The sequence below is a fragment of the Pleurodeles waltl genome, chromosome 4_2 (assembly GCF_031143425.1).
Source record: "Pleurodeles waltl isolate 20211129_DDA chromosome 4_2, aPleWal1.hap1.20221129, whole genome shotgun sequence".
Lineage (NCBI taxonomy): Eukaryota > Metazoa > Chordata > Amphibia > Caudata > Salamandridae > Pleurodeles > Pleurodeles waltl.
Genome location: NC_090443.1, coordinates 171,477,508 through 171,502,246, shown reverse-complemented (window position 1 = coordinate 171,502,246; position 24,739 = coordinate 171,477,508). Strand labels below are relative to the sequence as shown.

The 24,739-nt window shown below is 45.7% G+C and overlaps 1 protein-coding gene across 2 annotated transcripts in view; it reads right to left on the bottom strand.

Annotated features, from left to right (window-relative positions):
* LOC138294106 (protein FAM171A1-like) overlaps nt 1-24,739 on the bottom strand; it is a 91,922-nt gene that overhangs the window by 17,303 nt on the left and 49,880 nt on the right. The window contains exon 3 of one of the 2 annotated variants that reach the window (XR_011203190.1): nt 7,666-7,841. The exons of the other annotated variant lie outside the window; for it this stretch is intronic. The gene's annotated coding sequence lies outside the window, so the exon portion shown is untranslated. Of the gene's footprint in view, nt 1-7,665; nt 7,842-24,739 lie in introns of those variants that run through there. 2 annotated transcript variants of the gene reach the window in all.

Genomic DNA, 24,739 nt, shown 5'->3' with positions numbered 1-24,739 from the left:
GGGGCTGCAAAGTAGAGGATAACCCAGGATTATATAATTTGATTCTGAGAGAGCACATGCTTGGTATTTGTTTTACAGAGGTGCGCCAGCACCTAGTAGACAGTAAGCTGACTGATCCCAGGAAGCTTGCTGAGGAGGCGGACCTCTGGACTAGTACCAGAGTGACCAAGAAGGTATCGGGGGCGGGGGAAACACACCCACAAAGGTGGTCAGGGTTCCCATCAGAAGAAAGAGGGGGGAGAAAAACTTAAAAACAAGGAGTTCTCAAAAGGCCCCCAAAATAGCTCCCAAGGGAGTAATTGTAACCAGTCCCGGTCTGATTCTCAAAAGAAAGGTTTCACTGACCATAAGACAGGGAGGTATGTACACCACTGTTCAGAGTGCAATAAGTATGGGCACTCTGAGGGCGACTCCAAGTGTCCCAAGAGGGCACAGCCCCCCCCCCCCCAAGGAGGGCAGACACCTGGGTTGGCTAGCATAGCGCTCGGAGAGGAGATGGTCCCAGACAGTTTTGGGGTACAGACAGAGGTAACCCTAGTGTCCCTGGGGGATGCAGAGATGGTGCCAAAAGCCCACATGCCTGCCAATACTTCCAAGTATAGACAGTGGGTCACCATCAATGGGCAAAGGGTGGAAGCTCTGCGTGACACAGGATCCAGCATGACTACTGTCAAGGGTCAGCTGGTGTCAGCAGAGCAGGTCATCCCCACTACATTTCACCAGGTCATAGTCGCTGACAATCGTGAGAGCCACCTACCGGTAGCTCTGGTTCCCTTTGAGTGGGGGGGGGGGGGGGGGTTCTGGTACTCTGAAAGTAGCTGCGAGTCCTGCCATGCCTGTAGATTGTCTGTTAGGCAACGACCTTGAGCACACTACCTGGAAGGAGGTAGAGCTAAGGTCTCACTTGGAAATGTTAGGATTGCCTGAGTGGGTCTGCATGACCACACGGTCCATGGCTGACCGAGAGGGAAGTCAAGGGTGTCTGGAGCCTGGAACAATGGCACAGACAACTGCCAAGAGGAGGGGCAAGGGGCGTGGGAAACCGGTCCCAGAAGTTCCCGCAGTGGTTGACGGGGTTCCCGAGAAGGAGGAGCCCCCCCGAGCCAACTGGGGAAGACATTGTCACCCTAGGTGATCTACCTGAGCTTGCTGGCTGGCAGGTTGAGGGTGGACCCACCAGGGAGGAATTCTGCAAGGCGCAAAAAGAATGTCCCACTCTAGAGGGTATGAGGAAGCAAGCCTCAGCCCAGGCAGCAGGTGAAGCCTCTGGCGATCACCACATATATTGGGAGAATGATCTCCTCTACAGTGAGCCTAAGGTTCCGGCCATTGGGGCAGCGCATGCACTGGTGGTCCCCCAGTGTTACCGAACCTTCCTACTGGGTCTGGCTCACGACATTCCCCTGGCAGGACATTTGAGGCAAGACAAGACCTTTGACAGGCTTGTCACCCACTTTTATTGGCCCAGAATAAGGACAAACTCAGATACATTCTGTAGATCTTGTCACACCTGCCAGGCCAGTGGTAAAACAGGAAAAAGGGTTAAGGCCCCCCTGATCCCACTTTCTGTCGTTGGCACCCTTTGAAAGGGTGGGCATTGACATTGTTGGTCCATTGGACCCCAAAACTGCCCTAGGCAACAGGTTCACCCTGGTTTTGGTGGACCATGCCACCCATTACCCAGAGGCCATCCCTCTGAGGAACGTAACTGCACCGGTGGTGACCAGAACTCTGATGGGGATATTTACCTGTGTGGGATTCCCAAAGGAGATAGTGTCAGACAGAGGCACTAACTTCATGTCTGCATACATGAAGTCTATGTGGTGTGCGTGTGGTGTAACCTACAAGTTCACCACACCCTATCACCCCCAATCTAATGGTCTTGTGGAGAGATTCAACAAGACCTTGAAAGGCATGATTGGGGGCCTCCCTGAGGCGTAAGTGAGACGTCCTCTTACCATGCCTTCTCTTTGCTTACAGAGAGGTACCCCAGAAGGGGTTAGGGTTCAGTCCCTTTGAGCTTCTCTATGGGTACCCTGTCAGAGGACCCTTAAGCATTGTCAAGGAGGGGTTGGAGAAACCTCCAAAGGCACCCCCTCAGGATGTGGTCAGCTACATGTTGGCCCTCCGCAACCAGATGAACCGCTTCTGGAAAGAGGCCATGAGTAACCTTGAGGCCAGTCAAGAGGTAATGAAACGCTGGTATGACCAGAAGGCCACCCTGGTAGAGTTTCAACCTGGAGACAAAGTGTGGGTAATGGAGCCAGTAGAGCCTAGAGTTCTCCAGGACCGCTGGTCTGGCCCATTTGAAGCAGAGGAGTGGAAAGGGGAGGCCACTTACCTAGTGGAGCTCCAAACCCCTAGGAACCCCCTAAGGGTGCTCCATGTCAACCGACTGAAGCCTCATTTTGAGAGGTCTGAAGTCAACATTCTTCTGGTCACAGATGAAGGAATGGAAGAGGAGAGTGAACCTCTCCCCGACCTCCTCTCTGCCCAAGAAGGTGATGGGTCAGTGAGAGGTGTCATTCTCTGACTCCCTGCCTCTAAACCAGAGAGGAGCCTGCTATGAGCTGTTGTAGCAGTTCTCCCCCCTGTTCTCCCTTACTCCTGGACTGACCCACCTCTGTGTTCATAAAATTGACACAGGTGACAGCCTCCCTGTGAAGAACAAAATTTACAGGTTATCGGATAAGGTGAAGGCCAGCATCAAGGAGGAGGTCTCCAAGATGTTAGCTTTAAGGGTTATTGAGAAATCCAGTAGTCCCTGGGCCAGCCCTGTGGTGTTGGTCCCTAAGGCTACTGCCCCAGGTGCGAAGCAAGAACTCAGGTTCTGTGTGGACTACCGGGGTCTCAACTCAGTCACACGGACTGATGCTCACCCCATCCCCCGAGCTGATGAGCTCGTTGACAGACTAGGCGCTGCCAAGTTCCTGAGTACGGTTGATCTTACTTCAGAGTACTGGTAGATCGCCCTGACTGAGGGGGCTAAAGAGAGATCGGCATTTTCCACACTGGATGGCCATTACCAGTTCCGGGTGATGCCATTTGGGTTGAAAAATGCCCCCGCTACCTTCCAATGGTTGGTTAACGGGGTCCTAGCTGGCAAGGATGCCTTCTGTGCAGCCTACCTGGACGACATAGCTGTCTACAGTTCCAGCTGGGAGGAACACCTGCTCCACCTCAAGGAGGTGCTTCAGGCCCTGCAACAGGCAGGCCTGACCATCAAGGCTAGTAAGTGCCAGATTGGGCAGGGTTCCATGGTGTACTTGGGACACCTAGTGGGTGGTGGCAAGGTGCAGCCACTCCAGGCCAAGATTGAAACTATCAAGGCCTGGCAACCACCTAGAACACAGACTGAGGTGAGAGCCTTTTTAGGCCTCACTGGATACTACCGCAGATTTGTCAAGGGCTATGGTACCATTGTGTCACCCTTGACAGAACTCACTTCCAAGAAACAACCTAGGTTTGTGAATTGGAAAGAGAATTGTCAGAAAGCCTTTGACTCTCTGAAGGAAGCCATGTGCACGGCCCCCGTGCTCAAGGCCCCTGACTACTCCAAGGAATTTATTGTGCAGACAGACGCTTCAGAGCATGGCATAGGGGCGGTCCTAGCACAGCTAAATGAGGAGGGCCTAGACCAACCAGTAGTCTTTATTAGCAGAAGGCTATTACCACGGGAACAGAGGTGGAGTGCTATTGAGAGAGAAGCTTTTGCTGTGGTCTGGGCACTGAAGAAGCTGAGGCCATACCTGTTTGGAACTCACTTCCGGGTTCAGACAGACCACAGGCCCCTCAGATGGCTCATGCAGATGAGGGGTGAAAATCCAAAACTCTTGAGGTGGGCCATTTCCCTACAGGGGATGGACTTTACGGTGGAGCATCGCCCAGGGGTTGACCACGCCAATGCTGGTGGTCTCTCCAGATACTTCCGCCTTAGCGATGAGAGCTCCCCGGAGGTCGGGTAGCTCTCCCCACTTTCAGCTGGGGGGGGGGGGGGGGGGGGGGACACTTAGACCCAACAGCCTTAGGGTGGTCACCCCTAACGTTTTGCCTGCCCCCCTCCACTTTTTGGACACTGTTTTTGCTGGGTTTTAGACCCTGTGCAATTTATCACTGCTAACCAGTGCTAAAGTGCATATGCTCTCTCCCTTTAAACATGGTAATCTTGGATCATACCTGATTGGACTATTTAATTTAAAGTCCTTAGTAATGTGCACTATATGTGCCTAGGGCCTGCAGATTAAATGCTACTAGTGGGCCTGCAGCACTGGTTGTGCCACCCACTTAAGTAGCCCCTTTACCTAGTCTCAGGCCTGCCATTGCAAGGGCTGTGTGTGCAGTTTCACTGTCACCTCGACTTGGCATTTAAAAGTATTTGCCAAGCCTAAACCTCCCCTTTCTCCACATATAAGTCACCTCTAATGTGTGCCCTAGGTAACCCCTAGAGCAGGGTGCTGTGTGGGTGAAAGGCAGGACACGTACCTGTGTAGTTTACATGTCCTGGTAGTGTTAAACTCCTAAATTCATTTTTGCACTACTGTGAGGCCTGCTCCCTTCATAGGCTAACATTGGGGATGCCCTCATACAGTATTGAAGTGGTAGCTGCTGATCTGAAAGGAGTAGGAAGGTCATATTTAGTATGGCCAGAATGGTAATACCAAATCCTGCTGACTGGTGAAGTTGGATTTAATATTACTATTCTAGAAATGCCACTTTTAGAAAGTGAGCATTTCTTTGCACTTAAATCTTTCTGTGCCTTACAATCCACGTCTGGCTGGGCTTAGTGGAAAGCTCCTTGTGCATTCACTTAGACAGACCCCAAACACATGGTACTCAGCCTCACTTGCATACATCTGCATTTTGAATGGGTCTTCCTGGGCTGGGAGGGTGCAGGGCCTGCTCTCACACAAAGGACTACCACACCCCCTACGTGGACCCTGGCAGACAGGATTGAACTGAAAGGGGACCTGGTGCACATCTTAGCCACTCTTTGAAGTCTCCCCCACTTCAAAGGCACATTTGGGTATAAAACAGGGCCTCTGCCCTACCTCATCAGACACTTGCTGGAGAAGAAACCTGAACCAGAACCTGCATCCTGCCAAGAAGAAAAGCCTGGCTGCCTAAAGGACTCATCTGACTGCTTTCTACAAAGGACTGCTGCCTTGCTGTTGCCCTGCTGCCTTGCTGAACTCTTGCCTTTGCTGAAGTGCTCTCCAAGGGCTTGGATAGAGCTTGCCTCCTGTTCCCTGAAGTCTCAGGACCAAAAGACTTCTCTTTTTCATTTGGACGCCTTGTGTGCCAAACAATTCGACGCACAGCTCGCTCCGTGGTGAAAAATTCACTGCACACCGATGCGGAAAGACGCCGCTCAACGTGATGCCTGCAGTGCGACCGGAACTTCGACGCACGGCCTCGCCTGGACAACGCCGCCCGACTCAAGAAAGGAAATCGACGCAACGCCTGCCGTGAGGGAGAAGATTCCACGCACAGCCCACCGGAACGACGCGCAGCCGGAAAACAAGCCTAGGATTCCACGCACAGACCCCAGGACATCTGGTAATCCCGCGAACCACAGAGAGAGACTGTCCGCGCGCCAGAAAATGACACATGACTTCCCCGCATGAAAAATGACGACGCAAGTCCGTGTGTGCAGGGAAGAAATCGACGCACACACGATTTTTCCACGTATCACTTCTTCTGTGGCCTTTTTCAGAGATTTTCCACTTTAAACCAGGTACTTTGCGCTTGAAATAGACTTTGTTTGCTTTTTAAAGACTTACGACACTTTATATCACTTTTCAGTGATATCTCTACAATTTCACATTGCATCTTTATTCATTTTGACCTGCAATTATCCAGATAAATATTATATATTTTTCTAAACACTGTGTGGTGTATTTTTGTGGTGCTATATTGTGTTATTGTATGATTTATTGCACAAATACTTTACACATTGCCTTCTAAGTTAAGCCTGACTGCTCGTGCCAAGCTACCAGAGGGTGGGCACAGGATAATTTTGGATTGTGTGTGACTTACCCTGACTAGAGTGAGGGTTCTTGCTTGGACAGGGGGTAACCTGACTGCCAACCAAAAAACCCATTTCTAACAGAACGCATAACTGATGATCGGCCGGTCACCCTAAAAACACGGGTCCCCTTACTAGGTTGGACAAGAGAAGGAGGGGTTGGCAATAAAGTAGGCAGAGCGCAGGAGTTTGCCATCGTGAAGTGGAAATGGTATCTGCAGCAGAGGGCAAAACCGGGACCAGCAGGAGTGTCGAAGTTACAAGAAGATAAGCTAGGGGCAGTGGACTTGCAGGCAATGGCCCCTGCGCCAGAGCCCTCTGAAATGGAATCCTCACCATTTAAGACAGCCCCGCCTTTTGAACGACTCACCAAAGAAGAACAGCAAAATGCATGGTTCACAGATGGTACCGCCCGGTACTATCAAGGAAAAAGACAATGGCAAACAGTTGCATTCCAGCCTGCTACAGAAACAATGTTGCTGCGAGAAGGGGATAATGAATCAAGCCAGCTTGCAGAACCGCAGGGGGTAGCAGCAGTGATCGAACAAGCCCCCATCAGAGAGAAAACATTGTGTACAGTCGGGCCACTTACCAAGGAAAAGTAAACTGGGCCCCGACTTGGTGCAAGGATGGATGGAAAATCAAAGGCACCCCCATTTGGGGAGGCGAGCAGCTATGGGAAGAGATGTGGGAGAAAGGGCAAAAATGTAAAATCTATGTGGGACATGTGGATGCCCATTGCCCATCGGATACCTCACTTGCATCTCTATTCAACAACACTGCAGATCAAATGGCCAAAACGCGAATGGTGGTCATCAAGGAGGAAGCTGAAGCTGCTTTAGCAAACAGGGCCCATGCAACATCCAGACATTTAGGAGAGAATAGCACTTATGCATGGGTACAGCAACGACAAATTCCAGTTACTAAAGAACAAGTGCAACAAGCAGTAAATGAGGGCCCCACATGCAACCAGATTAGACAAATGCCCCTGCAAAAGAAGCCTAGCAGCCATATCAGAAGAGGAACTGCAGCTGCTATGGTGTGGCAATTGGACTATATCGGGCCGCTACCAAAAGAAGGAGGAAAAAGCTACGTATTGACCATGGTGGACACCTACTCTGGCCTTATGTTGGGTATGCCCTGTAAGTCTGCAGATCAAAAGTCCACTTTGCGAGGGCTAAACTACCTGATCAAACATTATGGGGCACCTGATGAGATCCAAACAGATAGGGGCACACACTTTTCAGGGAAAACAATGCAGGGCTGGGCGCAGGAACAGGGAATTTGGATGGATTGTGGACCATAGTTATTATCCAAAAGCTGCAGGCATGATTCGGAAATATAACCGATTGGTGAAAGAACAGCTAAAAAAAAGTTATCAGCACATTACAGACTTGCACAAGTGATTTGTGAACAAGCTTACACCCCCCACATTGAAGAAAGATCTGCCCCCCCCCCAATAACACCCAGAAAGGTGAGGGAGGATTTGGAAGCACAGGAAGAAAAGTATGGGTGAACCATCCAGGGAAAAAGCCAGAGGCAGGAGAGCTATTGAGTCAAGGGGTGGGGAGTACGTATATTGTACTTTTAAAGAACTCTAATGTACCTGTATTTGTACCTGCAGTGAGACTTACCCCATGGTCATAAACGATGACATCTGCGTTGATGGTAGCAGTTAATGTCGTTACGGACCTTCATGTCACTTGTGCACCTCAAGCCGCTAACGTAACTGATGACCAGGGAAATGTTTCACTTTGCAACGTGGAGGTACCTGGAGGCAAATGGATGGCTGCCAAAGCTGTGACCTGCAAGGTAACTGGACAGCAAATCCGACATGCCAACGGACTGAATGAGGTGCAGGGGACGCCAGCAACAGTACAGGCTTTGAGTTATATGGTAAACATGATATGTAAATATTGTGATACCAGGACACATGGTGGTTGTTACAATGAACAATAGAACCAAAGGAGTTCAATACTCCAAACCACCAGCCTTCATGTTTTATGTAACTGAAAGATGCATGGTTAGCAACTTAAGCAACGTTTCTATAGTTCGATATAGAATAGGATGTAAGCAAGCTCTGCATGCAAGCATAATTAATCGTATTGTGTTACAGATAAATATTGCCAAGGGGAATGTCTCAAAGTATGATCCATTATGTGCACCATGGACACCAGAGTTATGGCCCTAGCCAAAGTTACGCATTAGAAGAGATCTAGGGTCCTTGATAGCTGGGGCCACCGGAATCGGGGTAGGGGCCCTGAATTCTTTTGATGTTGAACCCATTAGGAATAAGCTATCTTCTACAGGATATAGTACAAGAGAGGCCATAAAAGTAATTTCTCATTGGGGGCCCACACATTCACAAGAAGTATGGAAAGTCCTGCGTTGGTTGCATCGCGATTGGCAATGGCATAATTTCACTTATGAACAATTTGAAAAAAAAAAGCTTTTAAAACACACAAGCAGTGTCTAAGGGCATCCAGTGCATACTATGGGAAAGCATTGTTAATCTACAGTATGCAGACTTTAACGCAGAATGGGGACAGCTTCAGGGTGAATATTGGAGACAACAATTGCATTTGCCTGAAGAAATATGGGTAAAGCCCATACAGTTTCACTGTGAGGAAGAAATGTTATGCTCTTTTTGATATAGTAAGAAGTGATCTTCCTCCTGACGTATGGTGCCCCTTTATATTGCTCCCCGTAGTGATAAGTAAAAGAATGGTGGATACCTCACACTGACAAAAAGTGGATTGATTAAACAAATCACACTGTAGATCCCACTAGATGTGCAGATTGGTCTAAGGGGTGGGTATGTACTCACACTGGACGGGTGCTAGATCCATGTCTTCACACAATACCGGGAGAATGTGAATGGTTACCTTATCCTATTAAATGGCACAGACTTATATCAGATAGGGACAGAGAGTATATGTTATGTCATTAATCATCCCTTACTTATTAACGGATTTATACAAACCACCGGAGAGCAAGTAATGTGTATGCGCAATATTACCAGCATTAGTGACATAAGCACTCACATCTTGTACCATAACCACATTACAGACGCAAATGCGTGCGCAGTTAGAGTGGAACATCTCGCTTGTTGTTAAGCTACCCAGACTACAGGCAATCAGGCACTATGCACAAGTTACCTTTGCTAAATTTGATATGGCAGCTAAATACACTAAGGATGCAGCCATACGGATGACCATAAACGCTAAACAGCTCATGCACACTGCTTCATGCATCCAGCAAATAATTGAGCATCATTGGTATGACATCTTCTTAGGCTGGGCACTAGGAGCTATGAAGACGCTAAATATAGTGTTACAACAGCTAATTTGGTTATTGATTGTTTGTGTTACGCTAATGACTATACTATGTAGACTATATGTATGCACAAAACAGCTTTATACTAAGATGCAGGCACTTAGAATGACGCTGACCAGTATTAGTAGCAACCTAGCTAGCGGAATGTCAAAGTAAATGATATCCGTTTCGCATGCATCACGCTCATCTAAGGGGTGGAGTGATCAGTATAGGGAAATGTGCGGAAGACATTGTGACGCAAAGGGTTAATTAGCTTGAGCAGTGTAGATGAGCCTGATGCCTACTGAAACCCCCCCCAAACAACGTGGAAACGTTCATGATATTATTTTCAAGCTTGTTTGTGTAGAAGACTCCGTCCCAACCTTGAGAACGAGAGTACAGGGAGAAGATGGAATGAAAACAAAGGCTGGGGAAGGGCAGAGCAGCCAAGTGCTGATAACATAGTTAGAAAATGCCAGAAAGAGATAGAATCCAAGCTTCGAGTTATTTAAGCACTGAAGTGTGGGTGAGGGATTTGAAGCTCGCAGATGGAGTTGTGAAAGCTGCCATGGCCCAGCGCTGTCTCCCTGTTTTGCTGACCGTGCTGCTTGAGGGGGAGAGAGGTCCAAGCAGGCGGTAGAGGGCTTCCCAGCATTTCGTGGACTAAGTTAAGTTCCACACAGGGATGAAAGGCCTTTGTTTCTTTGCTTTATTATTATGATTGATTATTTATGCTTGCACTGTGTTTATAACCTGAAGTATTCAGCTCGTATTTTGCCTTCTAAACATCGTAGTGTGAGCCTGCTGCAGTAACTGAAACATGCATTTTGGTGTGCAGTAAATCAAAGCTTATCTGAAATATTCAGCTCGTTTATATTTTGCTTCCTGAACATCGTAGTGTGATGCATTTTGGTATACCGTTAATCAAAGCTTATATCTGTCAATTAACTCTTTGCTTATATATATATATATATATATATATATATATATATATATATATATATGCATAGATGCTCTTTGTAGTGTACTTGTATATAAATAGATGCTTTTCATTGCTATTCTTATTCTACTATTGTTAATGTGCTAAATGCCTACATTTACCTGAAATTCTACTAAAGCTAAATTGTATTTATTTATCCTTATTGACTTATACCGAACAGGTGTCAACCAGTCACCTGGATAAGACAGCTCTTTAGTGAACGAATCCCACAAGAGCAAACCCTCTGTTATGACAGCCAGATCCACTGTTGCCAAGTTCACCAATTTGGGATCCAATTTAAGCAAAATACCTTTTCTCCGTTCATGAGTTAATGCCGAGTTAGCATTGCCAAGAAGGCAAAATACCTGCTAATCCCATAGCAAAAGTTCTTCCAGGTCAATTATACTGCCATCTAATCTGGCAGACTCTGCGAGATCAAAAATGCACGTAAGGGGGCCAACCACACCTAAAAGTTTGTCCTGTCAAGAGGACCATGCTTTATCTACCCCTTTACGAGTATCCTTCTCAAATTTGGTAAACAAATGGTTAGGAGAGCTGGATCAATAGAAGGGGTAATCGTGACCTTTTGGGGAAGAGAGGGCCTAGGGCATTCCGATCGTAACTTGGCCCTAGTCTGTTTGTCAAGGTCACAACTTAGTCTGGAAGTTACATAAACAACCCCCACCCCCCAAATGATTCACAGGTACCCACTCTGTGGAATTTGGGTGGGGAATATGGCTTGAATCAAACAAACATCGGTACGCCTTCAGAATCCATGAGTGTCTTAGGTCTAGAAGCATCTAGTGGGGATAATTTGGGTTTCTTAACAGGAGGAAGAGATACTGAATCTCCATTATCCTGGTCAGATAGATCATTATCTGAATCCATATCAGACAGCTTGTCATCCGTATCAGGGACGGAAGACATGATATGTTTTGATTTTGTTTTGCATTTTGAAGAATATTTTTGTTTCTCCTAAGCTTTATTTTCCTTTGCAGGAACCGTGAGGAGCCACGTCCTCTGCCTTAGGTGAGGAAACATCACCAACCGCTAGTGCCACCATGTGCTGTTTTTTTTGGGCTGATTAATTGCTGAAGGGCGTGTTAGTGCGTCAAACCTAAATAAATAAAATTACAAGGGCACGCGTATAGGTCGATGAACCTTTTGACTAGTTTAGGATGTTCTTACCATAGCTCCAAAATAGGATCAATAGTCAATACACAATAGTCAATAATCATTAGTCAAATCAATAATCGATGGAGTCAGTAATTATCACACGCCGTGACCTTAAGACATGAATAACCACACCTTCAGTGTAAGTTTATTTCCCTTATATTAACAATGCTAAAGTAATGTAGATTAATCTCAAAATCAAATGAAACACATATAGGAACAGTACTGGTTGACCAAAGCAACGGAAGAAACACAATCTAACCAAGGCTTGAATCACAATACATTCTAAGACAATGGTGCAAATCAATAGTAAAGTCAGCTGCAATAGTGAAATGGCATACATAGAACTCAGCAAGATAAGTCGTCAAACATCCGTCCCTGCAATTATGTCAGTCGTCATTTAGATAGCCTCAACCAACCCAGATTGGCATCAGCATGTTGGGCTTCAGCGAACAATTTAGAATACAAATTTAGAAAACATCTAGCTAAAGAAAACTATTAAAGACAGCGCAGTTGGTACCTAGAAAGAAAAGACGTAAAATTGTATTCAGTCACATTGTCATATCTACCTATCCACGGTATGGGTCAGCAAGCAGAATCAATCTTCGTCCTCAGGTCATCAATCGATCAGCAACACATCAGGCTCTCAGTCAGAGAGTATGAGCCCAATGACAGAATCTCAAATCTCTTCTTCTCCCAAAGTCACTCTAGATATCTGGTCTCGTCGTCTGTCCCAAGTTCCCTCTGTCACGTTGTTATATCAAAGCCACACAAACTATCCCCTAATTCCCTATTGGTCAATTAATCGTATGTTATTACTCTACCCAATAATAATTCTATAACAAGTCTGTGAATTCTAATATTTCACCCTTCACACAACGTTGATTAGTCTGTTTTACGATGTTATCATCCGGCTCGTCAGGTATCGAATTTGTTGCATTTTTGTCTCCAGTCAGGGTCTTCATTGTTCACATCCTGGAAAAGAACCTCTAGCACACATTACACACAGTTGTTACACTTTTAAGGACACGTTTCTCATGAAAAGCTTCTTCCAAGCATTTTATTAAAATAATGAACATTTCACAGTTTAGTTCAGTGTCAGCATTTTCTTATAAAAGCGAAGAAATACAGCTTCTGCATGAGGCCTGGCAAATCTAGGCCAAGACACTTGCTAAGTTAAGGCCTACAATTAATAAGCTAGAGCATACTTCATACCCTTAATATGACATATTACTACATTAACCAAATACATTTTCAATATTTTGTAAGTGTTAGTTAGTACAATTTGTGAACACTGGTGGCCATTCTTCGAGGTCACAATTTCAAACGTGTACATTATTTTTCTACGTTTTCATTTTCTACACAATTCATTATTCGAAACACTCATTAATACATTTCTAATTAAGACATGTGCTTCAGCAATCACACCTCTGATGACTAAAAGTGTCACACCATTTTATCACCCACAATTTTATAGCTCTATTTCTTCAATATTTTGTCTCCTCCTTGAATTTTCCCTATAAATTCTTCCCCTTTTCTTCCCTCCTCTGATTCTTCTTAGACCTCTTTAATCTAATTCTTTTGCATAATCACCATTTCCTAATAGACAACCCACAGCAATTAATATTCCCTGTATAATTTTCAACAGCACCCCATTCCAAATATTACTAAGCCAATTTCCCACCGAAGCAAACCCCTTACCAACCTTTTCCCAAACACCTGGTTCTTTCAATTCCTTCAAATCACCTCTTGCGTTAGTCAGATTAGTAAGTAAGTCTTTTATCTCTTTACTATTGTTAGGTATGTACGAGCAACAATGCCTAGAGTTAATCATTTTACAGACTCTGCTGTTCTTCGCTTAAAGAATGTCTAAAGCAAGATGATTTCGAAGAGTCATAGCTCGATCAGCAGCCAATTCAGTATCTATCAGGAGTATAGCCCCTGAAAAATGTGTCAGCATGTTATCCACAATAAGAGACAACTTTCGAATCTTGATAGAATTTAGGATGACTCCCACTGAAGAAATCACTGCACCAAATATATCTCCCACTATCGCAAAAGAGGACTCCCTCTGTCTTTTATAATGTAAATCAGTTATTTTCGGAATCTTTTTCAAATCCTCCATCTGGTAAATCTTTGGGAAAACTATCCCCATTTAATATGTCCCATACCATCCTCTTGGAAGACGGTAATAAGCATTAAGTCCACAAATTTAATATATCCCTGGAATCGCAGGGTCCTGCCAATTCAACATAAAGGTCCATTTACTCCAAAACAGAAACACATGCCTACTTTCACTCGTACCCACAGAGTCAGAGCGTGACTTAGGCCTATAGATACAAAGCTTCCTTACGTGTAATGTATCTAAAGCTAATTTCCTCTGCGTTTTAATTGCAGTGTAAGCATAATCATTCTTGCAAGTCCTTTTCTCTAAGCCTTTTTCTAATTTCACCTTCAGCGCCTTTCTTCTGTCATCAGTATGATCTAAGAAGCTTTTTTCTAAAGGTGTAAGGAAGCATGTTAGGTTATTTTTGTGCGCATATGCTGTGCCAAACATTAGTGGACGTTCAAAGAATCCTCGAACTAGTACTATGTCATTATCCTTAGCTACTCTACTCAAATACCTAAACATAGGAACAAACGAAAACACAACATCTGGTTAGAATAAAAATACTGAATATACTCCTGGTTATAGGACCTTGTTAGCAACAGACTACAACTTATCCCGTACGTTAGTGGAAGACTATGCCAAGTGACTCCTTCCTTGACTGATGAAGGAATTTGTGTACACACAAGACAATCCTTTGCATCCATCGTCTCAACATACTCACTCAATAAGCGATAGAAGACATTAGAAGAAAGTTCTCCCTGTACAATCATGCAAATACTTCTCATCTAACTTACACCTCTCCAAGGCTGTTAGTGTAGTAGTCTCAAAAGCAGAAGTATGGTTGGCTCCTTCCGCATCAAGAACAGACATTCCTACAATTAATACCATAAACAAAATCCCACACAATTGCCAAACCAATGCTCATTTTTACAGCGCCTGGCATCCCTAACCTGTTTATCTAAAACAGCCATGATCTGTGAATGAACAGAAAGCAGAAGTAACTTTGAAAACTTGCAGCAAAAAAATCAAAAATAGGACAACTCTTTTTTTCAACTGTTCAATTTCACTTCCAGGGACCCTTCTTCCGTGTCAAAATCAGGTTTCAAAAGTCAAATCAGGTTATCAATGTCGTTTTTCGGTTACTTTCAACAGTCTTTCTCAAAAATATTTCTCAGATTGTTTCAACAGTTCAGTTCCTTGACCTCTTTCATGTAACCTCCAAAAACAGACAAACTCTTGTTGCCATTCGTTTGTAGTTGCATACGCCCATTCAGGACCCACGTATCTTCGACTTGCTATTCTCTTTCTTTTCAACTTTCGATCACCATTCAACTCTCCTTCACTTAGTTCTTCCTTTCTCGTAGTATCTACTTCTTCTTCTTTTGTTGGTTTGACAATCATCTCTTTTCTTTTCTCCACTTGTGAATTCAGCCACTTATCTCCTTTACGTGAACCTTCTGTTGGTATTCTCTTCAGGACTGAACTTGAATCCTTTTCTTGCTCTGTGGTGTTTTCTCTTGACGGACCTGCAACTGGCTCAGGAGGAGTTACATCACTTTGACTTTGATCCACCAACTCCGTCCCCTTCTGGGTCTGGCAATTGCTCTGTTTGCATCTCGGATTAGTCTGCTTCTAGGAGAACCCCCTCTGTACTAGGCTCTCCTGCTGGTTCAGTTGAGGTAGGTTCTCCAGCACCTTCCTGGATGTCTCCACCTTCGTCTCACTGGAGTGATGGAACAGTCTTCAATGAGCTCGGGTTCAGCCTCAGTTCCTCCTTGCTCCTTTTCCAGTTCTGTAATTTGTCACACAGTTGTTGGTAGTCTCAACAACGCTTCATGGTCCAGTGGACGTGCCACTTTCTTCGTGTGACTTGCGTGAATCCAGTTTGTGATCCCAGCACACTTCACAGCTGTCGTAGTCGTTAGGACCACCTAGTACATTCCCCTCCAACGTGGCTCCAAATACGTCTTGCTCACATGCTTCCGGACAACAACCCAGTCATCGGCTCTCCTGTTGTGCCCTGGCTCGGTGGCAGTGTGATGGCCTCCACCAGCTGAGAAGAAAAAAAAAAAAAAAAGCAGACTACATCAGCCAGACCCTTGCAGTAATCCAACACCTTATCATCTGTAATGTTGACAAGTGCATTGGCTGGAACTGCTGGCAACCTCATTGCTCTGCTCATGAGGATCTCTTGGGGCGGCAATCCTGTCTTCCTGTGGGTGTTTCTCATTGACATAAATACCAAAGGCAACGCATCGGTCATTTCAGATTCGTAGCTGCACACATTTTTTGCAATTCTTGATTTCAGAGTACCATTCATTTGCTCCACTGGTCCTGATGGTTCAGGGCGGCAACTCCAATGCAACTTCTGCTCAATGTTCAATGCTGCACACAATAGTTTTATCACCTCATTATTGAAGTGTGTTCCCCTATCTGATTCTAAAAAGAACAGAAATCTGATGCGCGGTATCAGTTCCCTGAGCAGCAGTTTCGCTACTGTGAGGCTATCATTTCTCCGTGTAGGGTACACTTCAATCCAGTGACTAAAGATGCACACAATCACCAACACATCTCAAACCTCCAAACGCAGCTATCTCAATGAAATCCAATTGCATTCTGCTGAATGGACCTCCTGCTCTTCCAATGTGGCACTGCTTATCTAAACTTGGGGTTAAACCAATCAATTTTGAACAGACTAACCATGGCATCCCTCCCAATGTGTGCCTGACCATGATAGTAACTCGCCATTTGGGACAACAGGCTATTTGACAAAACCAGTTGACCCTGCACAGATACCCACAACTCATCTGGTCTTTGCACACATTTGATTTTGATCCATGAACTCTTCTCCTCTTTGTCAACGTTACTCTGTAAAGATTTTAACTCTTCTAAAGTGTCATTTACTTTTAATGCAAAACTTGTACATGATAGGTCTTCTTCAGGCAACAATTCCCACTTGTCCTTGAACGATATATACACTTCAATGCGCAAAACCTTGCGACTTGATCCGCATATCCATTCCCCAATGACACGTAGTCCTGCAACTTTAGATGTTCACTGCATTTCACCAGGTCAATTTCTTCAGGCAGTTGAATTGCATATAACAACTCCTTTATTCTCCCGCCATTTCTTACTGGTGATCCAGTAGAGGTCAGAAAACCTTTCTGCGACCACAATTGGCCAAAATCATGAACTATTCCAAATCCATATTGACTATCAATATAGATAGTGACTCTCAATCAAGCAGAAACATGACATGCTCTAGTAAGAGTGACGAACTCTGCATAGTAACCTGAGCAGAATACACTCCTCGAAGCCAGGAAGCTTCCAAGGTACCTGTAATTGTGTACACAACATATCCTGCTCTCAGTGTCCCTGTGCTGTCTCTCAGGCAAGAACCATCAACAAAAACAATTTGGTCATTTTCTTCCAATCGGGTATCTCTAATGTCAGGCCTCTGTTTTGTGCACAACTCAGTTACCTCGAGACAATCATGTTTGACATCTTCTTTTTCAATTTCAGTAGTATCACTTGAAAGTAAAGTTGCCGGGTTGAGCAATCTCTCTCAACTCAGTGAACGCTTTCATCTCATCCTGATCTAGCACTATGGTATCTGTGACATCCTTATGAGTAAACTCCTGCAATGGTTTTGAAATTGCTGAAAAATTCATGATCCATTGGAGACAATAGCCCACCAGACCCAGAAACATCCTGACATCTCTGTGTGGTTGGGGGACTTATCTGCAGTATCATTGTAATCCTCTCCCTGGATATTTTCCTTGATCCTTTCCCAATTTGGTGACCCAAATACTTCACTACCTTCTGACAGTACTGCAGTTTCAGTGGAGACACTTTATGACCATACTTTCCTAAATGATTCAACAAGGCAATCGAGTCATACTTACACTCGTCCCTAGTCTTGGACGCAATCAATAAGTCATCAATGTACTGTACCAGTCTCGATTGGAAAGGCAATCCTAACAACTTCAAATTCTTTTTCAAGATCTGGTTAAACATGGAAGGTGACTGTGTACCCCTTAGCAGTTGACACCAGCAGTAGACGCAATCCAGGAATTTGAAACCAAAGAGAAATTGACTATCCTCATGAAGAGCCACAGAAAAGAACGCTTGTGACAAATCAACCACCATGGACCATTGTGCATCGCATGGAATCTGGAACATTATTACAGCTGGATTGGGCACTACGGGGCAACACTTGACCACAAGGTCATTTATTGTTCTCAAATCCTGAACAATTCGAACCTTCCCACATGGCTTCTTCAAACCCATTATTGGTGAATTACATGGGCTGCTCAACACCTCTTTTAGGACTCCCTGCTTCACAAAATCTGCAATTATCTGAGCTACCTTTAGCAGGACATCTTGTGGCATGTTGTACTGTTAAAGCATTTGGCTTCAAAGAAACCTTAATCGGCTCCACTCCCTTGATCAAACCCACTTCTTTCCCGGTCAAATCCCACACTTTCTCTTGCACTGTTCCCTGCAAATCAGAATGAATCTCTCTCACTGTGAACATTGGGAAAAACTCAATCAAGGGGTACTCCTCATTTGTAGCTTCACACTCAGTTTCTGGGGCTGGGTCTTCATCATTGCTATTTGTCTGAATCTCAATTCCATAATTTGAGCAAGTCCCTTACCAGTAGGGATAACAGACTCGAATCACAAACTACAAGCGTATGCAGTTCCGGGAAGTTGCCAATCTCAACTTGCACTGGATCTGTAATCAGGTTTGTCAAATACTGATTTGCTACTCCCACAACCTGAACTGTTCGTCCTGAAAGGGGCAGATTCGGGACCTCTGCACTTATTACAGTAGAGCACGTAGCTCCTGTGTCAACCAAAAATGAGACTCAGTGACCCATTACCCTTCCCCTCACATAGGGTCCCCTCTGATCCACCTCCAAGGAAGTTGTAAGCACACATGGCTCCTCGTATGAACTGTCACTCATACATTCACCTTTTATTTCATTCTCACTGTGTTACTACTTCTGTCTTGTCTATGACCTGTGACCGGTTGAGAAAGCATCATCTCTTGCTGCTCCATCAGGGCTTGAGGTATCTGCATTTGCTGTCTAGGTAACATGGGAACCTACTGCTGCATCAGCTGCAACTGCGAGACCTGTGCATGGGGCATTTGCACCTGCTGCATGGGCTGGAAATTTTGCATTTGATTCACATTATTCTGGAAATTTGGATTAGGACGCCTTAGTCTTGGTCCTCTCACATTCTGAAATGTATTGATGTCATTACCTTGCTGAACAACACCCTCCTATACCATCATTGGACACTCCTGCTTTCAGTGTCCCAGTGGCTGAAGCATGACATTTCCCTGCTGTTGTGGCATCTGCTGCACAAAACTTCCCTGCACTCCCGTTGGAGCTGCCTTAATCTGCATCACCATTGCCTTCTCCTTCAACTTTTTCTGCTTCAACTCAATCTCATCACTACGGTATTTTGTATACTGCAACACCTCATCGATCTACTTTGCTTGCCAGCAAATCAAATGACACTTAATCATCTGACCCATTTCAGGTCTCAATCCTGAACACAAAATGTAGCATGTCTTTCGGCTCAATTGCTTCCTTGCCACTGTACTCCTTGAACGCCTTCAACAATCTCTCATAATACACATGTATTGGCTCCTTTACTTCTTGCAATGTCTTATCAATCATGTGCCACGCAATGTTTTGGGGCAAAATCCTTGTCTTCAGGAACTATCACTTATATTAATATTTCATTACCCAAGGAGATGGTGCACCTGTACTCTTATCTCTCTCCGGTTCACTTGTTGGCCAATCTACAGCTCGTTTACACTCGACCCATAAGTCATCTGGAACCACTATATCCAGTAATGTGTTCAAGTCCTTTCACAAACACTTTGTGAGCTTCACGAACCGGTCTGTCCGCTGATACCACTCTACTGGTTTCTCTCTCAATTTTAGGTAATCATTCGTAAGTGATAGAATGTCACTCCTACTCCACAGAACATGAACAAAGTTTCCCTCATAGGTAAAATCTTCACCGGATCATTGTCCTGTTGTACATTTTCGGTCACTTCTAGAGAATCTCTGTTCTTTACCCATCTGCCTTCCCACTTCTCCAATGCTCCCCAAACCTGAGCACTCTGCAATAATTTATTATTTATTTATTTTTTTTAAAGCTGCACCTTCATCGAGGCAGACCTCACGTGCTCAAAATCCTTTGCATCAAAATCTAATCTGTAACTCCTCTTCAAATGCTTCGTTTTCTCAATTTCTATGCCATGCTTCTCTGCCAAATCTGCCAAACTATGGTGTACCTTGCCCACCTCTCTGGTAATCCTGGGGCATAAGTATCTCAAAGCGGCTTCTGTGTAGGTCTCTATCCTATTCACCCCCCCCCCCATTGTTTCCTCAACTAATCCCCCTGCTTCCATGCTCAATCTGACACAATTTATTTGTTCCTCACCTTTAGAGGCATTCTGTGGGGTATTCCGCTTATCCAACCATTCAGTCAACTGCTGAGCTGTTAATCCCTGTAACTAAATGTTAATCGCTTGAACTGGTGGTACCTGCTGTACCACTGCATTCGGTGTCAATAGCTTCAAGCTCTGACCTGCACTAGGTCCATTTACAGCATCGGGAAGTGCAACGAGTGGACTGAGATCTAACAATGATCTCGATCCATCAAAAGTCTAACCCACGGAAGAGACTACCTGAATTTGTTCTGTTGGTCCCCTCCATTAGAGTCTGGGACATCGTTCCCTGGTCACTCAATTGGTTTCTTCTGAGCAAATAATGGTACCGCTGGACCAACAGTAATCCGCAGCGATATTGCATCTGGGGCTGCTCTAGCACCCGTACTCTGTGGGAGAGTAACTCCCATACTCTGATTCATTATTGGAGTCAAATTTGACTGTGACCCAGTCATTGTCGTAAACCTCGCCATCCCCTGTAGCTGCACCTGGGGCAACAACATTGGAGTTGGCTCAGTCTGGATCAACAGTGGCCTTGGAACCACTTGCTCCGTACGTCGATGCACCACTAAGTTAGAAGTTGTCTCCAAAATAGGCACATCAGGATAAATTCTCTGTATCGTTGGCAGATGCGTTTGTGCTTGAACTACTGGAGTAGTCAGTCCATTAGGACTACCTTGCACCACACCCTGTGTCTGGCTATCATTAACCCTTACCAGATTCACTGTCCCCACTGCCTGTGCCGGGGCTGTTGGATCAGCATTAGTACTCGGACCACTCTCATTCACCGCATACAGTGGTGGTCCGTCTCTCAGTATCTGAGAACCAAGATCCTCAGCAAAGGATTCCTCCTCTACTATGGAAGACTTTCTTGCTTCTTTACTGGGGAATACTTTTATTAGTCTTTCTCGTCGCTTTCCTTCCGGCTCATCCTCCCGTGTAATAGCAGGAAACAACTTGACTTCGTGCAAAGTCTCTGCTCTCCACCTTTTCTGCTTCCAATTCCATTTAGCCTCTGCTAAAGTCTTTTCTACTCTTCTTATTCTTTTCTCGAATTTCATTTGCTGTTGCTGTCGAGCTACCAGCTCCCATACTACGAATGCCTCAAACTGTGCTGATCTCGGTATGGGCTTTGATTCATATAGCTCTATCCGCAATTGTGCCAAAATTCCCAAATTGAACGTCCCATTCTCATGAAACACTAAGCTCCCAATTTTCTCTGTTAACTTTTTAACCAAAGACATGGCGCGAAACCTAGCTCCTCCACTACAATATAAGCCGGTGTATTTTCTGGCGGTGTAGGCTCCCCTACATTCACTCTAATATAAGTCTCTCCCCTTAGGTCACTCTCCAATGCCTTGAAAAACTATCTTTTCTACTTTTGTTTATTCAAAAATCAAATCAGGAAATGACTTTTGCTCCCAAGATTCCTTTTACCCAGGTTCTCAACCAATTGCCACTCACGGACGGTGGCCAATCCATGCACGACCCTTCTCACTAACCAACCTATCCCAGCGCGGCTTCAATGACGTCACACTCACACGTACTGCGGCTGACAAAGTCTTGCAGCTTGTCCTCCTAAACTCCAATCCACTCAAAACTAAATGCAAAATATTGAGATCACTAATCAAAAAAACAAACAAATCTGCTGGTTTACTACAGGAAGGTAACCCAATCGCTTCTGAAACCTTACGGATTTTCACTGATGGCCCTTTCGTTCATGCAGCTATTCCTCTTTCTCGGTCTCCCAGATTCGCAAGCAAAATGCAACCCGCACATTTTACTCTAAACTGATCAATGGGTCTGTCCTGGTTCACATAGGACTCGCCAAATCTCAGTCGAAATTCTCTCGCCCACTTTAACTCACACACTGACTCGTTGACCGCGGCCGATCAACCTACTAAACCAGACAGATTACAACATATAACCAAGTGTCTCATACACTTTTTCAAAAGACTCCTGAGTCTTAGACCACACAGGGTCCGGGCATCAACAACCACGTGGACAATTTTAGAGCACAAAGCGCCACACACATATGAAGTTCGATGACTTCCCTACTCTCATACTGCAGAGTACGCACACTCCTACTAAAACTTCATTTGGAGCACGCAAATGCCCTAAATTCTCCCATGCATCACAATTTACCTGCGATTTGCAGAAGCCGTGCAAGCGCAACCTATTCTTTCACTATCACTAAAACGCCAGGAACATACCCAACACTACTAGCAGGATCTAGGAAAGTCATTTTTAGGTTTAGGGGGAACATCATTTTCTCTCCAATTATCATTTTGAAAAACAAAATCCAAATCTCAAAACTAGTGAATTCTCAATGACTGTCAAGACCTGTCATTTAAAGAGACGAACCATCAATCTCTTTACCAGAATTGTTAACACCCTATACCAGACACTTATGGCAAGCTCTTAAAGAGACAAACCATCAGTCTGCTACCATAGCTGTTAGCGCGTCGATCCTAACTTACAAAGAAGGGGAGTGTGGAAGGTCACTCTTTTGTTGAGGTAGGTTGGTCCGGTGTTGTGGAGGGATTTGGGTGCGTGGATGAGGATATTGAAGGTGATCCTCTTGTCGATAGGAAGCCAGTGAAGGGATCTGAGGTGTGACGAGATGTGTTCATGGCGTAGGAGGTCCAGGATGAGGCGGGCGGCTGCATTCTGGATTCTCTAGGAGTTTGAGTTTGAGTGTGGTGCCAGCGTAGAGAGCATTCCCGTAGTCCAGCCTGCTGCTGAGTGCGTGGGTGACGGTCTTTCTGGTCTCTATGGGAATCCATTTGAAGGTTTTTCGCAGCATGCGGAGTGTGTTGAAACAGGAGGAGGTGACGGCGTTAACTTGCTGGGTCATGGAGAGGGAGGGGTCTAGGATGATGCCGAGGTTGTGTACGTGGTTTGCAGGGGTTGGTGGGGGGCCTAGGGCGGTGGGCCACCAGGAGTCGTCCCATATGGTTTTGTTGGGGCCAAAAATGATGATTTCGGTTTGGTTGGAGTTGAGCTTAAGATGGTTTGCTGTCATCCATGTGGCGGTGTCAAGGAGTGCAGCGTGGAGGTTGGTTTTGGTGGTGGTAGGGTTACGGGTGAGAGAGATGATTATCTGGGTGTCGTCTGCAAAGGATATGATGGTGATTCCGTGTGGTCAGAGGATGTTGGCAAGCGGGGTCATGTAAATGTTGAAAAGGGTAGGGCTGAGGGAGGACCCTTGGGGGACTCCGCAGATGATTTTGGTGGCTGTGGGGTGGAAGGGAGGTGGACTTTCTGGGTTCTTTCGGTGAGGAAGGAGGTGAGCCAGTCTAGGGATTTGTGTTGAATCCCTGCGTTGTGGAGGCGTGTGCGGAGTGTTTGATGGCAAACGGTGTCAAAGGCAGCGGAGAGGTCCAGGAGGATGAGTGCGACGGTCTCGCCCTTGTCGACTCTGGTTCTGATGTCATCGGTACATGTGAGGAGGGCGGTCTTAGTGCTGTGGTTCTTGCGGAACCCAGACTGGGAGGGGGTCGAGTGTGTTTTCCTCAAGGAAGTGGGACAGGTGGGTGTTCACTAGTTTCTCAGTGACCTTGGCGGGGAATGGGAGGAGTGAAATAAGGCGGTAGTTGGTGAGGTCATCAGGGTCAGCTTTGGGCTTTTTCATGAGTGCGGTGACTTCTGCGTGCTTCCAGGGGTCTGGGAAGGTGGCATCGTCGAAAGAGCTGTTGATTATGTCGTGAAGCATAGGGGCGATGGTTGGGCTGGCTTTGTTGTAAATGCAATGGGGCAGGGGGCAGAGGGGGAGCCTGAGTGGATGAAATTCATTGTTTTTTCAGTTTCTTCGTCATTGGTAGGGGCCCAGGTGAGAAGTAGGTTTGGGGGGGGGGGGGGTGGAGGGTCTTTGTTGGTCGAGTCGGAGGTGTGTGTGGCGGGTGTGTGTGGTTTGAAACTGTTGTTTATGTCTAAGATTTTGCAGTGAAAATGGTTGGAGAGGGAGTCGCAGAGGAGTTGTTTCTGCATGGGGTCTATGTTGCTGGCTTTGGGTTTGGAGAGCTCTTTGATGATGGTAAAGAGTTCCTTGCTGTTGTGAGAGTTACTGTCTATGTGTTCCTTGTAGTAAGCTCTTTTGGTGGTGCATATGAGTTGGTGGTGTTTGCGAGTGGAGGTTTTGAGGGTGGAGAAGTTGGTGGTTGACTGTTCCTGTCACCAAGCTTTCTCTGCTTTGCGGCATTCACGCTTGGAGGCTGGAGTTCAGTGGTGAACCAGGGGGGGTTCTTGATGTTGCGGGTGGTGATGTTTCTTCTGAGAGGGGCGAGTGAGTCTGCGCAGGTTGTGATCCATTTCGCGAGGTTATGAGCAGCAATTTTGGGGTCGTTGGTATGGGGGGGTTCTGCGCAAGTTGGGAGTTCAGGTGTTCCGTGGGGATCTTGTCCCACATGCGGTAGGGTGTGGTGTGTTGGTGGTGGTTTGTGGGAGGTTTGGAGAAGGAGAAGTGGATGCAGTGGTGGTCAGTCCAGTGGAGTTCGGTGGTGTGAGTGTAGGTTATGTGGTTGCTCGAGGTGAAGATTGCGTCTAGTGTGTGTCCTGCTGAGTGGGTGGGTGCTGTGACCAGTTGTTTGAGTCCAAGGTTTGTGATGTTATCTAGAAGGGATGAGGAGTTGTGCTCGTGCGGGTTCTCCAGGTGAAAGTTAA